The following is a 14458-nucleotide window of genomic DNA, read 5'->3' on the forward strand; positions in this document are numbered from 1 at the left end:
TTATAAAATGATTGGGCTAGAAAGGAGCATAGGATTGGAAGCAACTCATCCATCCATCTGTACTAGGCCTAAGCCACTTTCTAACAGATTCTGCAGACCCACAAAAAATTTGATAGAGCAAAGTATTTGTTAATCAGAATCTATACTCAGCCCCAAAGTACATCCTCAGAGAAAAGGAGGTGGAGTCACCTGGTCCCTTTCTTCAGGAGCCAATCAAGTTCTGACTTTTCACAAGTTCTGCCTTTTTACAACTGCTACTTTGATAATAGTGGAATCATTATTAACCCCCAGACCCAACTCTCCAAATTACGCCAGCATCATGGTTGCCAACCACCTTCCTATGTTTTCTTAGGGGGAGGGGTACTGGAGACTGAACTCAGGGACATGCGACCCTATTTTATATTTTATTTAGAGACAGGGTCTCACTGAGTTGCTTAGCACCTCGCTTTTGCTAAGGTTGGCTTTGAACTCATGATTCTCCTGCCTCAGCCTCCCTAGTTACTGAGATTACAGGCATACACCACTGCACCCAGCCTTTTAGCCACAGGTTCAGATGTTCTTTAGAGTCACTTGCTACAGCTCCATGCTCCTACTGCCTGGTCTCCAGCAGCCAGACAGAACTTTTCCAATAGAAAATCACTTCTTGTAGCTAAGCTGCTCAGCCCCATCCCCACACCCCCTACCCCTGGCAATTGATCACTCCTCATCTTCAGGATTACTCTAGACTCCCTATTTTTGATGCCTATATCATCTAACCCCTGAGTATTCCTCAGACCTCAGTTTCCAACTCACTTCCTCACACACATTGTGCTGGACAAACTGTTCTCCTCCTTATTTTTTATTTCTCAAAATTTGAAGTTCTTTCCTGCTTCAAAACCTTCGCCCTAAGCCCACTGCTGAATCACCTTCTTCACAAACTTTTACATGTCTCATTCCCTATATTCCTTAAATCTCTGCTTAAATGGAATTTGTCTTGGTAAATGAGCCCTACAAGCTCTTTTGTTAACCTTTTCTTTTCAATCTATACTTTGAAGATGGCCAGAAACAATTTGCAAATGAAGAAGCAGAAAACATAAATAAAAAATAACTCAGGAGGGGCTGGGAATGTGGCTCAGGCGGTAGCGTGCTCGTCTGGCATGCGTGCAGCCCGGGTTCGATCCTCAGCACCACATACCAACAAAAAATGTTGTGTCCGCCGAGAACTAAGAAATAAATATTAAAAAAAAATTCTCTCTCTCTCTCTCTCTCTCTCTCTCTCTCTCTCTCTCTCTCTCCCCTCTCTCACTCTTTCTTTAAAAAAAATAACTCAGGATATGAAAACTAAAATTTCATAAAAACAAAATTATGGGGATAGAATTTGTGCTAATTAATGCTCTTTTCAGGAAGAAGTACCTTTAAGGCACTCAAAGATAGATGCTTATTTAAATTTTTAAAGTCATACAGGAAAAATGATATATAATTTTCAAAAGCCCATTTTTTTTGTTTAAAGGTCCTAATTATGAACTCTGCCCAAACTATTTCATTTGGGAGAATTAGTGAATCCTTTCAATTTTCTATCAATCCCCTTATAAGATGGAAAAATCTGTTAATCATCCTCAGAATGATGTGTGATGCTCACAAGGGACATGCTCCAGTGACAGAATACTTTGAGAAATTGTTGAGCAAACTGAAGGAGAGAGAAATCCTATAGCTAGGCTGCATATTTCATGCTATACTTGAATATGTGGCTTCGGGACGGGGAACTCGCCATAATATCACTGATCTGTTACATGACATCTTTGTTGGAGTTTGTCCCAACTTTGCTTTTCTTGCTTTTTTGATTTTTACTTTCAGTTTATATCACCTAAATCTCTTCTGGAATAAGGTGAAGTTTCATATAAACACATTTTAAAATAGGACTTCTCCATCATGTACTTAACATCATGCTGAAAAGACTCAATTCAGATGTTCAACATCACTTGAAGCTCTTCTGTTAAGCTTTTCTTTTCAATCTATACTTTGAAGATGGCCAGAATCAATTTGCAAGTGAAGAAGCAGAAAACATTAAAATAACTCAGGATATGAGTTTCTCCTCCTATCACCTCTCTCCATCTCTTTCTCTTAGGTGTACACAGTAATTATCTCTTAGGGTCTTGAAGCTTACCATGACTGAAGAAAGTTAAAGCCAAAAAGGAGCTCAGAGGTGATTTAATTCAATGCTGCATTTCACATGGAAAAAGCTTTAATTGCCTACTTAGTTCTGAATCTGAGAACATTATAAAGCTGTCAGGTTAGCTGGCTCCTTTGAATGGCTTTCTGAGGCTTGCTGTACATGCCCCTTGGGTATTCTATAAACTTCCCAAGTGGTGGAAACCATCTCATAACCCAAGTATCTTCCATTCAAACACATTCCTGTTCACTTAGTAGCTAGGCACAGGCCCCATGTAGACCCTGGGTCAATTAGTTGAGCACAGAGATTTTTTTTTTCTTCTACAAGAAGTATTTCTAACCTCTGAAGCTTCTACAGGGTATTCTTTGTTCCATGGTGAGTGAGGTGGGAAAAGATAGGGTATTTGCATCCAAATCTGTTCATGGAGTATATTATCGAAAGTCTACTACGCATATGAACTCTGCTCAACCACAAAAGAAGAACAATGTAAGGTTTATTCCCTGTGCACTTTGTATTAGCCATCTAGACAGTTATCACCATGCAAATGCCAGGATGGTGTGGAGAGAAATATCATCTTGAGTAGGTGTATTAATAGATACTTTCCTGCTCTTAATAACATCGCAGAGTGGCTTGCGTAAAAATGAAAGTGGTTTCTCCTATTTCAGTAGTGGAGGAAAACAGACTCATCAAATGTTAAAACTGGAAAGTACCTTAGAAAGTATGGAAATCCATCTCACTTAAGGATGTCCAGGTGAGCTGTGAGGCCTGGAGAAGGGCTCGCTCATGATCACAGCTTGAGACTGTCAGACCTGGGACCTCTTCCCAGGTTTCCATTCCAAGTGCTGAGTTCCTTTCTCCTCCCTTTACTTGCCTTTGCCTCTGTTTAAGTAATCATAGTTCAGTGTTCTGTGACAATGGTGCTAAAATATCTAATGGTTAGGACAAGAAGGAAGACTTTAGGGATCCTCATCAATATTCAGGCATCCCAGGAGAGTGTAGGGCAGGTTTTCTAATCTATTTCTATCCCCTGTCAGGATAGTATTATTCATCTTAAGGCAAATTTTAGGATTGAAGCTCTTTGAAGTTGCTTCCCAGCTGGTAGCTCTCTCTGGTCCCAGGGTGCCACTCCCACTTGTCCTACAATAGCATACGTGGAGCACATTGGACAGATGGAGAAGAAAAATACCACCAGCAACATGGGTGGTCAGCTGACACTCTTACCGTGGCCAGTACCCAGGCTATAGGGTATGCACAGAAAGACCCAAGAGGTCACCAGTGACCTAAGCTCCTTTCCCAGCTCTCAAACAAGTGTTCTGGACCATGGACCTCTGCCACTGTGCCTGTGATGTCAACTGATGTGCACAGGTAACTGACAGCACGTGTCTTGGCCACACATTTCTTTCCTGCTGGTGTGACCAGCCATATTTCAGGACTTAGCTAGTTACCTGGATCTGTTCACAATGGAGAGAAAGCACCAAAGAGATGAGTTTCAGATGGCAGAAGGAAGAGTCCTGTGCTAGGGAGGTCCACCACACACTCAGGTTCCGGTGCTTAGGCCAGGATGTAAGGGCAGGGGACAGGAGAGCCAATCAGGCCACCACTTCACAGGATCTGATGGGCTGAGCATTTTACCAGGAAAGTAACATGTGATGGGCCCAGGAGTCAGATTTAGGATTTAAAAATCATGTTTGGCTCCTGGGAGATCCACTGTAAAAACCAGGATCTGCTGAGGGCCATTGCCAAGTAGGAATGATGCATCGATATTTCCTTGCCAGCGTACCCCATGTTAAATAAACTTGCCTTGGACATTGCATGTGTCTTTGAGAAAGGTGACCCTGCTCAAGGACCAGGGTGGATCCAGGATTAGGGTGTATCCTGCAGGTTTTAGGAAGTATCGAGTTTAAGACAATCTGGGTTTAGGGCGTTCGGGTTTAAGATAATCTGGGTTTAGGGAAGTTGCAGGTTGAAGGTTATTCCTGCTGGGAGTAGGGCGTGCCTGCTGCCTGAGTTCCCCGCTGTGTTCTCGTGAGATTCAAATGGAATTTGGAAAAAAGCCTCGTGGAGTAGGCGAATTGGGCTGGGAGAACTTGGATTTCCCCAGAACGTGTTTGTAGAGGCCAGTGTGAGTTCGGGAATAAAGAATTGCTGTTTGAATCTACAAAGCTGTGAGTGGCTCGTGATTCAGTGCCAAGCCGAGACATTGGCAAGGATCAAGTTTAGACCTAGACCAAAAGCAAGGTTCACTTGACATTGAGGTACAGAGTGCTACGAAAGAGCTCATCAACCCACCCCCTTCTTCATGCCAGCTTTAGTTCTAGAGAACAAGGTAAGGGGTCTGTCTATGGTGAAAGATGGATTGAGAGGTGGAGGACAAGACTGACTGGGATGTGGTCATAGACACCTGATGCTTGATGAAGCCTGTCCTAACAACCCGGCTGTTTCAGTTGCCCTTGTTGTCAAACCACTTTGCCATTCCTCTGACCTTGAATTGTCCTCCTTATGAACTAGCCTAGCCCAGTCCCTGAGATTAGACCCACATATTTATGGAACATTAAACTGGAAAGAACTGGAAGAACAGGAGGCATTTAGCAGTCGCTGGCCCATAGCAACCATTTGACAAATGTTTTGCCAGACAATGCCAGTGATGGTGGTTTCCTACAGGAAGGCAAGTAAAACTTGTGTCTTGGGGAGGCACAGAGAGAAATTTACATTCTTTCATATCACTATATTTCTTATATCGTGAATTCACTTATGTGTTTCTTGATTAATTTATGTATTGATGTACTGCTGGGATGGAACACAGGACCTTGTGCATGCTAGGCAGGCACTCTACCAGAGAACTACACCTTCAGCCCCATTCTTATATAATTTAAAATAAAAAGCCTTTAAAAATTATTTTTAAAAATCAATAAAGTAATTGTTCATGAGTAGCACCAGTTCCCTTGGGTCCCCAGTAAATTGTTGCTGCTATGCGTTGGCAGGCCAGAATGGGTGTAAATCTTAGCACAGGTAAGGGAGTTCTTGCAGCCTATGCCAGTGTAGATGGTATCACCAGCCACCCTCTGCCACCACCATGGTGTAAGTAGCCTTAGGGCAAAGTCAGGAAACTGCAAAACTCAGAACAGATTCCAGAAACTTTCCGTATCTCAGTTTTCTCATCTTCAAAATAGAAGTAAGGACAATGATACCAGTCCCAACTAACTCACAGTTCTTGTTTGGTTTTGGTTTTGCTTTTTCCTGGTTACTTGATATTTCCATGCAGTGCAGCCCTAACCAAGTGACTGGAGATTGAAACAAGGTAAAAGGTCAAAGAGAGACAATGAATGACTGGAACCATTTGGGATGAGTTAACAAACTGATACATATCTCATGGCCTACTTCAGCCTGGTATCTTTGGAGAACGAAGAATGGGACCCAAATAAAATGATTTCCAGCAAAATAAAACTAGAGCCAAATTTTCAGAGCAGCAGAAGGGCGGTCTCAGCTCTGTTTTGTATTGTCTTATGAATTTTAAATAGCCACAGGGAAACGTTGCATGTTTTTCTTGAGATATCAATCTCACCATCTTTGTAGAAGACTCTGTGGACAAAATGTTAGGAAAAGGATTCCTATTCTGCCGGTCATGTTAAAGAGAGAATGTTCAGTTTAATAATTTCCCCCTTTCCCTCTCTCCATGGAGATAGGGCACAGATAAGGCCAGTGGATCCACACAGCCACCCCTAATTCATACTTTCCCTGAATTGTAAATACATGCATAAGGCTGAATGTGTAAAAAAAGGAAGTAAAATTCTTCCACCATTTTGCCACCACTCAGAAATCCTGCTCCTGACAAAGCTATGTGTGTGCATTTGTAAAAATCGTGTTTTCTTTTACCTAGATTATCTTTCACCAGGAAACCAACAGCTATACAATGTTTCACCTCAACAGTGCATAGCGGATTACCCTTCTTTCCCGAAAGTCCTGTTTCAAGGGAGGCTGCCTTCCGGAGGCTTTCTGTCCTTCTCAGCTGCTGCGGAGGCTCAGCTGATAAGATTGTTCCACGATATTCCTGAAAATATGTTCAGGTCATTTCCCCAGCCCTCCTCCTTGTTGGAGGTGAAACATCCTGAACTCCATGCAGAGTCGAACATTTCAGCAAGACTCCTCCTCCCGGGGAAAGTCTGTACATGTAGTGGGATGAATTCTCTACCTTCTTCACAAATTTTGTGTTTCAATCGGTTGTTGCCCTGACTTTTAGCCTTTCTCTAAATAAAATAAACTCAGTCACTTCCTCTACTGAAATAAACTCTGAAACCTAAAACATGGGGTAGAACCTGCCCAGTAAGTTCCTCCCTGTTTCAAATCATCTGTTATGCCCTTCCTTTGCTTCCACCTCCACCCACCCTGGCAGTAAGTAAAGAAAACAGCCTGTGTCGGTGCCCCATACTTGATCACTGGGATCTCAAAGCTTCTTAGGGCCAGTCAGCTCTGCACTGGCACCAGGCCCCACTTAGCAAACAAAAAACAATCAGCACATTGTTCTCAATCAAATCCACAGTGCCCAGCCCTCTGGACCAGGCACAAGCCCCCTCCGCTCCCAGCGTACTTTGACTTTCTAATCATCTGGACACTGGGCAAGGACATGGAGCCTGGGGAGCAGAAGGGAAGTAAAGTTGATGTTCTCCGTGCAGAGGCACCTCCCAGTCCTTGACCAGGCTGTAAAGACCTTCCATGGCCCTAATACTTGCAAATGCTGTGGTTCCTACTACTTCCCACCACCAGAACAAGTGGAAGAAATGTCAACATAATTCTGATTTTTTTTCCTCGTACCATAATGACTTCTTCAGTGCTACTTTTGGAATATCAAATATGAAGCTTTTTCTAAGAAAATATTTTGGTGTCAACCCTAAGCCCATCCTTAGCCTTCCTATGAGGTAAGCTGGCCATGCTGACTGGACATATATATATGTGTCAGAATTTGGGAAACTAGTAGTGTTTTCATTTACTAGTAGCATTTTTGTTTCAATTTGAATAAGATTCAATAAGATTAAAGTAACTCATTCCAATGAGACTTACTGTTTCTGGAAATCTGAAACTGAAATTCATTTTAATTTTTTATGAATGTATTGACCCATCGCACTTTGGTAAGAACTTCTAAGAAGTGGAATAAAAAGATTCACACAAACCTGAAAAAACATTGCCTTAATATCATTTTTAAAGCAAAACAGTATTTTCTTTGAAGATTTTTTTTAACTTTAGAAATTGAAGTTCTAGTTATGTGACATAACTAGATCAAATCACCAGGGGAGAATTTTAAAAATAGAGATTCCCAGGCCCCCTGTCTACTCACCCTCCAATATTGACCAATTGTCTGAGGGTAGGCCATAATAGTTGCATTTTAAAAGCTCCCAGGGGATTCTAAACAGCTAGCTTTGAGATTCCCGTAAGATGATCTATTATGAAATCATGCAATAACTTATCTGTGGTTTTCACTTGAATTCAATTAACAGAAAAGTTTACATTTCAGATTAACCTAGCAGAAAAAAAAATAGAAAAATCATGGGTTAAATTATTATGGTTTGGATATAAGGTGTCCCCCAAAAGTTCACGTGTGAAATAATGCAAGAATATTCAGAAGGGGAATGATCATATTATGAGAGCTAATATGGATTCGTCAGCTTGAATGGATTAATTGGGTGGTAACTATACAAAGGTAGGTTTTGGCTGGAGGAATAGGTCACTGGGGGCATGCCTTTGGGGTTTAGGTTTTGTTCCTGGTGAAAGCAGTTCTCTCTCTGCTTCCTGGATGTCATGAATTGAATAACTTTCCTCCACCACACTCTTCCACCATGATGTTCTGCCTCATCTCAGGCTCCAGGTAATGGACTCCACCAACCTTGGACTGAAGCTCTAAAATGGTGAGCCAAAATAAACTTTTCCTCCTCCAAGTTGTTCTTGTCAGGTCTTGTGGTCATAGTGACACAAACTATTAAAATGCCGTCAGAGAGTTAGATTTTATAAGAGAATTTCAGGCATTTCTAAGTAAAAGATGTCAACATGTGTCGAATCTTACCATGAGGAGGTTTCATTAGGGTCCTTGGGAATCACGGGACTGGAATGGAGAAATACAGGTTTGGGAGTGTTTCCCTTGTACTTTTAACCACTCCAGATGCCACTGACAGCCTCAGTCCATGCTGATATGTGTTTTCTGCCAGCAAAAGCCATTATTCTCTGGCCTGTGCCATTTTTTTTTTATGATTGCTTTCAATCTGCCTAGAGCACTTGTTTTTTGTTTTTTTTTTTTTCTTTCTTTCTCAGCACAGGTGAAAGGCAGCATAGTGTGTCTGTTACCTCTCCAACTGTACATCAAAGGTACCTCCCCAAGCCAGGGTCAGTGCTACCTATATAGGAAGAAATGTTCCCTCACTGTTATTTTTTTTTCTTTTAAACATCATCTTATGAAATTTTTCAAGTCTACAGAAAATCGGATGAATACACCTATGCCCACCATCTAAATTCCACAATTAGCATTTACTCTGTTTGTTTTATCTACCTATCCAGCTCTCCATTCATCAGTTTACCTTATTTTCTTAGCACATTTTGATGCCCATTATAGAAATGAGTGCACTTCATCTCTAAATATTTTGGCAGCATGTCTTAATGACAGTTGAGGATTTGTTTAGGGTTCCTTTTCTTGTTAAATAAAATTTGAAAAGAATGAAATATATGCATCTTAAAGGTTATATTCTTTGAGTAACCCATGAGCCTATCAAGATAAATAATATTCCATTCTCCCACAAGTTTCCCCCACGAACCTTCTAAGCAATCTTGTCTACCTGTGTCCCCACACAACTCTGTTAGGACTTCTCGGAAATTACAGATTTCTTTCACCTTCTATAGCTTCATATAAAAATATAATCACATAGTAAGTATTCTTTTGTTTCTGCTTGATTCCCTCCACATAACATATTTGAGGTTCATCCATGTTGCCATGTATCAGTAGTTCATACTTTTTATCAAGAGCCTTTGATCTTCAAGGTAGGACTGGAGATAGCTTGCAGTCAACCTGAGCCACAGTACTTCTCTCTCTCAGATCACTCATGTAATAGAAGTCAGCAGCCATGACATAAGAACACTAAAGCAGAACTGTGGAGATGATTACCTGGCAAGAATCTGAGGTCTTCTGCAAACAGCAATATGATTACATCATCCTGGAAGCAGATTCTGCAGCCACAGGGGAACCTGGATGTAACCCTGCCCTACATAATGCAATCTCATGAGAGAACCTGAGCCAATCTTACAAGGTATAGAATCAGGAGCCAGAATTGTGTGCTATAGATAGACCACAGCATATTTATGCATTTACCAGTAATAGACATCTGTGTTATTTTCATTTGGGGGCTCTTATGAAGAAAGATGTTATGAACATTCTCATACAGGTCTTTCTATGGACTAGTGATTTTATTTTTGTTTGGTAAATAACTAGGGGAGGAACTGCTAGATCCTATGGGGTAGGGATTTGTTAATTAAAAAAAAAAAAAAAAGGAAGACCAAAACCCTACCAGATCTTTTCACAAGGTAGTTCCACCATTTTACATCCCTATCAAACAAAAGTTTATGAGAATCTAGGCACTCAAACATCCTTACCAACACTTGCTGCTATAAGTCCTAAATATTTTAGCCCTATTGGGCTAAAATATCACTGTCATTTTCATTTACATTTTACTTTATAATTTCTATTATATGAGAGTTAGCATCTGTGGTGGGCAAAATATCATACAAAGTATATAAAATTCTTGTTACTCAGAGTGTGGTTCATGTATCAGTAGTATCTTCAGGGCACACATGATAAATGCAGAGTCCCAGAACTCACCCCAGATTTGCTGGTGTTAAAATTTAATGGGTATTTTTTACTTTAGGAAATAAAATGAAGCAGGACAGGAAAATATATATATTCAAAGCTAGTTTGTAGATTGACTTTAGGGGGAATATCATTAAGGAGAAAAAAATACAGAAACTCTAGATGGATTGTAAAAGATTTTTGAAATTGGCATTGTTAAAATATACTTATTCCTGATTGTTTTTGGTTTTGGACCAAGTCTAAGAAGACATCATTAGAAGTTAATAATAGTTTGCCCTAGGAAATCAAGTGATCAAAAAGTGAAAAATGAAAAGCTGTGGGTCTCCATTCAAATTTGAGTTTAGTGCTGGCTTCTTTGTTTACTGTCTGCCTGACCTTGGGCCACTGCCTGACCTTGGGCCACTTCCTTTATCTGAAACAACATTTCCTCGGGTATAAGATACAAAAACTGATTCCTTTAGACAGATCCTGTGATGACTGAATGTTCCTCATGAGCTGCTTTCCATCACCCCTTCCCTGCTTTTTTTCCCCTTTTGTACCAGGGACTGAACTCAGGTGTGATTAACAATTGAGCCCCATCACCAGCCTTTATATGTTTTCTTTAGAGATATAGTTTCACTAAGCTGCTTAGGGCCTCCCTAAGTTGCTGAGTCTGACTTTGAACTTGCGATCCTCCTGCCTCATCCTCCCAAGTCACTGGAACTAAAGATGTGTACCTCCAGGTTCAACTCCTTTTCCCTTTTATTTTTAAAATATAAGAGGTGTAACCCAAGATCTGTTAAAATGCCTATTTTCAAAAATACAAAGATAAAAGTGCTGACAAGGATGTGGAGAAAAGAGAACCCCTTGAGCACCATTGGTAGAAATGTAAATTAGTATGGCCATCATGGAAAGTAGTACTGAGTTTCCTCAAAAAAAAGTTAAAAACTCTACTATATGATCCAGAAATCCCATTATTGGATGTGTATTCCAAGGTTATGAAATAAGTATGCCAAAGAAATACCTGCGCTGTCACTATCAATGCATCATCATTCACAGCAGCCAAGATATAAAATCTACCAGTTTCCATCAAGAGATGAAATGAATTAAGAAACTGTGTATGTATACACAATGGAACACCACTCAGCTTTTTAAAAGGAAATCTTGCCTTTTGCAAAAACATGAATGAACCTGAAGAGCATTCGGCTAAGTGAAATAAGAGGGTCACAGAAAGTCAAATATCACCTGATCTCACTTTTATATGGAGTCTTAAAAAGTTGAATGGAAAGCCATGGTTTGAAGAGATGCTGGTCAAAAGATAGAATTTCATTCGAAAGGAGATATAAGTTCAGAAAACCATTGTACATCATGGTGACCATAGTTGATAATAATGATATGTTATATATACAAAATTACCGAGAGAATAGATAGAATAGACATATAAGATAAGGAATGTGCTAAGTGGCTTGATTTGGCTATTCCATAATGGACACATGTATGAAAGTGCCATGTTGGGTACCATAAATATATACAACTTTGCTTGTTAATCTTAAAAAAAAATAAAAAATTAAATGTAAGAGTTGTTATATGAACCCCAAAGGTTTAAAAAAAAGGGGGGGGGAATAAGCCTTTCCCTTTAAGGAATTAAAGTGACACAGACAAAATATTTTCAGTATATGTTTAGAATTCGAGGCACCTATCCTTGAAGCAAAATAATTGAGAAATGGCGGAGGCGGGGGAGGGGGGAAGGCCATCAGAACACCATGAATCTGTGAATTTCAACATTTGACTAGCGCTAGCTGATACCTAAGGAAAACAGCACTGAGAATGGGCAACAGTGCCCCCTGGTGTTCCACGAATGCAGAAACATTCAGGTTTACAGTCCCGAAGATAATTTTGAATTTGATGGCATCTTGCATGCTGTAACTGTTTGCCTTTGATTTTAACAAAAGGTCATTATGATTCTTGCCTAATTACAGACATTTTGTATCTTCCTGATTCTACAGACCTATTTCTGCAAAGCAAAATTTAAGCTTTTTGAAAAACGATGGCAGCAAACCTTAACAGTCTAAGCCCAATGTCAGCTGTGAGGGTGACATTATTATTAGCGCTTCAAGGATCATGAAGGCATTCTGAGCCCTGGCTTTTATCTTAAGACGGATTCAATAATACCCAACTTACTGGGAGCACTCTGTGAAAATCATTTTTAAAATACTGTCAGTAAATGTTTTTTGATTGAAACTACAGCAAAATGGAAATGCAATTATGATTTAGAATAGGTATTGGGGTTTTAGAAGAAAATAACTCCCCAAATGCATAATTGTAATATGAAATAGAACAAAGTTTCATTAACATGCTAATATGTTGTGACTACTTATATTACTTCTATATTGCTTTTTTTTTCTCTCCAGAATCTCTTCATTCTGAACTCTCAAATGGATTAAGAAATAAGTTACCTGTGAGAAACTAATACTGAGCATGCCTATATAATCTTCCAGGCCTCAAGGCTTTACAGTTTTTCAATTACTCTTTTCACCAAAGCTTTGAGGAAGCTACTTCCTTTTTACAAACAAGGAAACCAAGACTTGGGAAGTTTAGAGGACCTTGCCCCAAATCCCCCAGAACGTGGCAGAGTCTACATGTAAGCCCAAGTTCCTTGGGACCAAAGTTTCCCCTACTCCATGTCTCATGTCACTAAAACAATATGCAGTTCATTCTGCTTCCATCCTCTTGATTTTTATTAAACAAGAAACATCTCAATAATCCTGGAATCTTTTTAATTTTTCCATCCCATGATTCCATAATTTGTCCTCTCTGCCCCCTTGGTTTGTCTACTCCACTCCCAAATGTAAAGCAGAATCCAACCGGAAGTTCAGTATGTGCACATCAACTGAGTATGCTATCTGCTGAAAGGGGAATTTAGAAGGAAATCTTTCATCACCTGAAGACACCATGCAAAACATGAAGCAAGCTCCTCACCACTGTATTAATTACCTCTGTTCTCTTAAGAGCCACAGGTCACAACCTGGGCAATGCACGGAGGTAAGGACAATGAAAGAGTTTCCCATTTATTGCCAGATTTGTTGAACCAATCTCTTATGTAACTTTAAAGTTGAATTTTTAAAAATTTATTTTGCTCAACAATAAAGATATCTTTGTGACTTCTAGATCTGCAATTATACCAGCTAATATTTAAGTATTTACTATTTGCTGGCCTTGTAAAATATGCTTAAATTTCACAGATATCATGTTATCTTTTTAAAAATATAGTGAAATACACAATTCCAAATTAGCAATATGTATAATAAATATGTGAATATACATGTACATACAAATATTTAAAAAGAGCAAGGAAATGTTAACATAATTACCTTTGGAGAGTAGAATTACAGACGGTTTTTCTTACCTTTTTTATATTGAGCATGAATTACCTGTATAATCAGAAAAAAAAATCTTAGTATAAGATTTGCTCTTAGCAGTCCCTGGCCAAACAAAGCTCTCTTTTGTTTGAAAAAAAAAAGATTTGGTTTTAGACTGTTAAATATAAAAATACATACACCTTAGATATACAACAGGAACCCAAGAAACTCAAAATCATATATAATCATGTATCAATAGTGGGGACATGTTCCGAGAAATTCATCCATGCTTGACAGAAGAGGGTCCCATTTTTCTCCTCTGCACTGTAATGTTCCCCTCTTTCTCTTTCCTTTCTTCATATTCTCTGAGTAATAAATTATCACTGATGGCTACTACTTACTCCTCTAGGACCTTCCACACACGTATATATTGTACAACAGCACTGAGGTGGGCCCGTCGATGGAGGTATGGGTGACTATTTGAAATTTGTGAAGAAAGAAAGTGTAGTTAAATTTGGGGATCTTAGTCAAGAAGATATTTCTGGAGAGATACCTAAAATGAGTTATATTGGAGAGTCAGAATCATGAAGAATGACATTCAGAATGTGGGAACAGCTAATCAGGGTTGTGTAAGTGAAGAACACACAGCAAGTGGCTGGGAATGGAATTTTGATAGCACTGGAGGAGAGAGTGTCAGGGGGAATAGATGGAGAAGGACATGTGTAGTGACCACAGTGACCCAGCAGACCCATGGTGCCCAGAGGGCTCATACAAGTCCTCTCCCTGTGCACAAACTGAAATGTGGGTTTCAGTGTTGCAATGGCCAGTAGACCAACACCAGCTACTGGAAATGGTTTTCTCTGAACACCCGTCTCTGTCTTCAATCCAGCTGGAATTTAAATGATTGTGAAATTGAACCATTTCCTTCATTCTGTGTCTGCTCATCCTCAATGTTATCCCATGAGCATAAAATTCAGCTCCGTGGTCCTGGCATTCAAGGTCAGCATAGTCTATAACCTATATAGCATAGTCTATAACCCTATACTGTCATCTCTTCTAATTCCTCCTACAATCTGCATCTTCCCTTCAAGTTAGGTGACAGCCCATATCATGGTGAATTCTCAATTCTGC

General features: G+C 39.7%; 1 protein-coding gene across 1 annotated transcript in view; it reads left to right on the forward strand.

Annotated features, from left to right (window-relative positions):
* Positions 1–6735: 6735 nt before the first annotated feature.
* Positions 6736–14458, forward strand: part of Clic5 (chloride intracellular channel 5) — a 162829-nt gene continuing 155106 nt past the window's right edge. The window contains exon 1 of the mRNA XM_040282746.2: positions 6736–7062. The gene's annotated coding sequence lies outside the window, so the exon portion shown is untranslated. The remainder of the gene's footprint in view (positions 7063–14458) is intronic.

This window comes from Ictidomys tridecemlineatus, chromosome 8, assembly GCF_052094955.1.
Source record: "Ictidomys tridecemlineatus isolate mIctTri1 chromosome 8, mIctTri1.hap1, whole genome shotgun sequence".
NCBI classification, from domain to species: Eukaryota; Metazoa; Chordata; class Mammalia; order Rodentia; family Sciuridae; genus Ictidomys; species Ictidomys tridecemlineatus.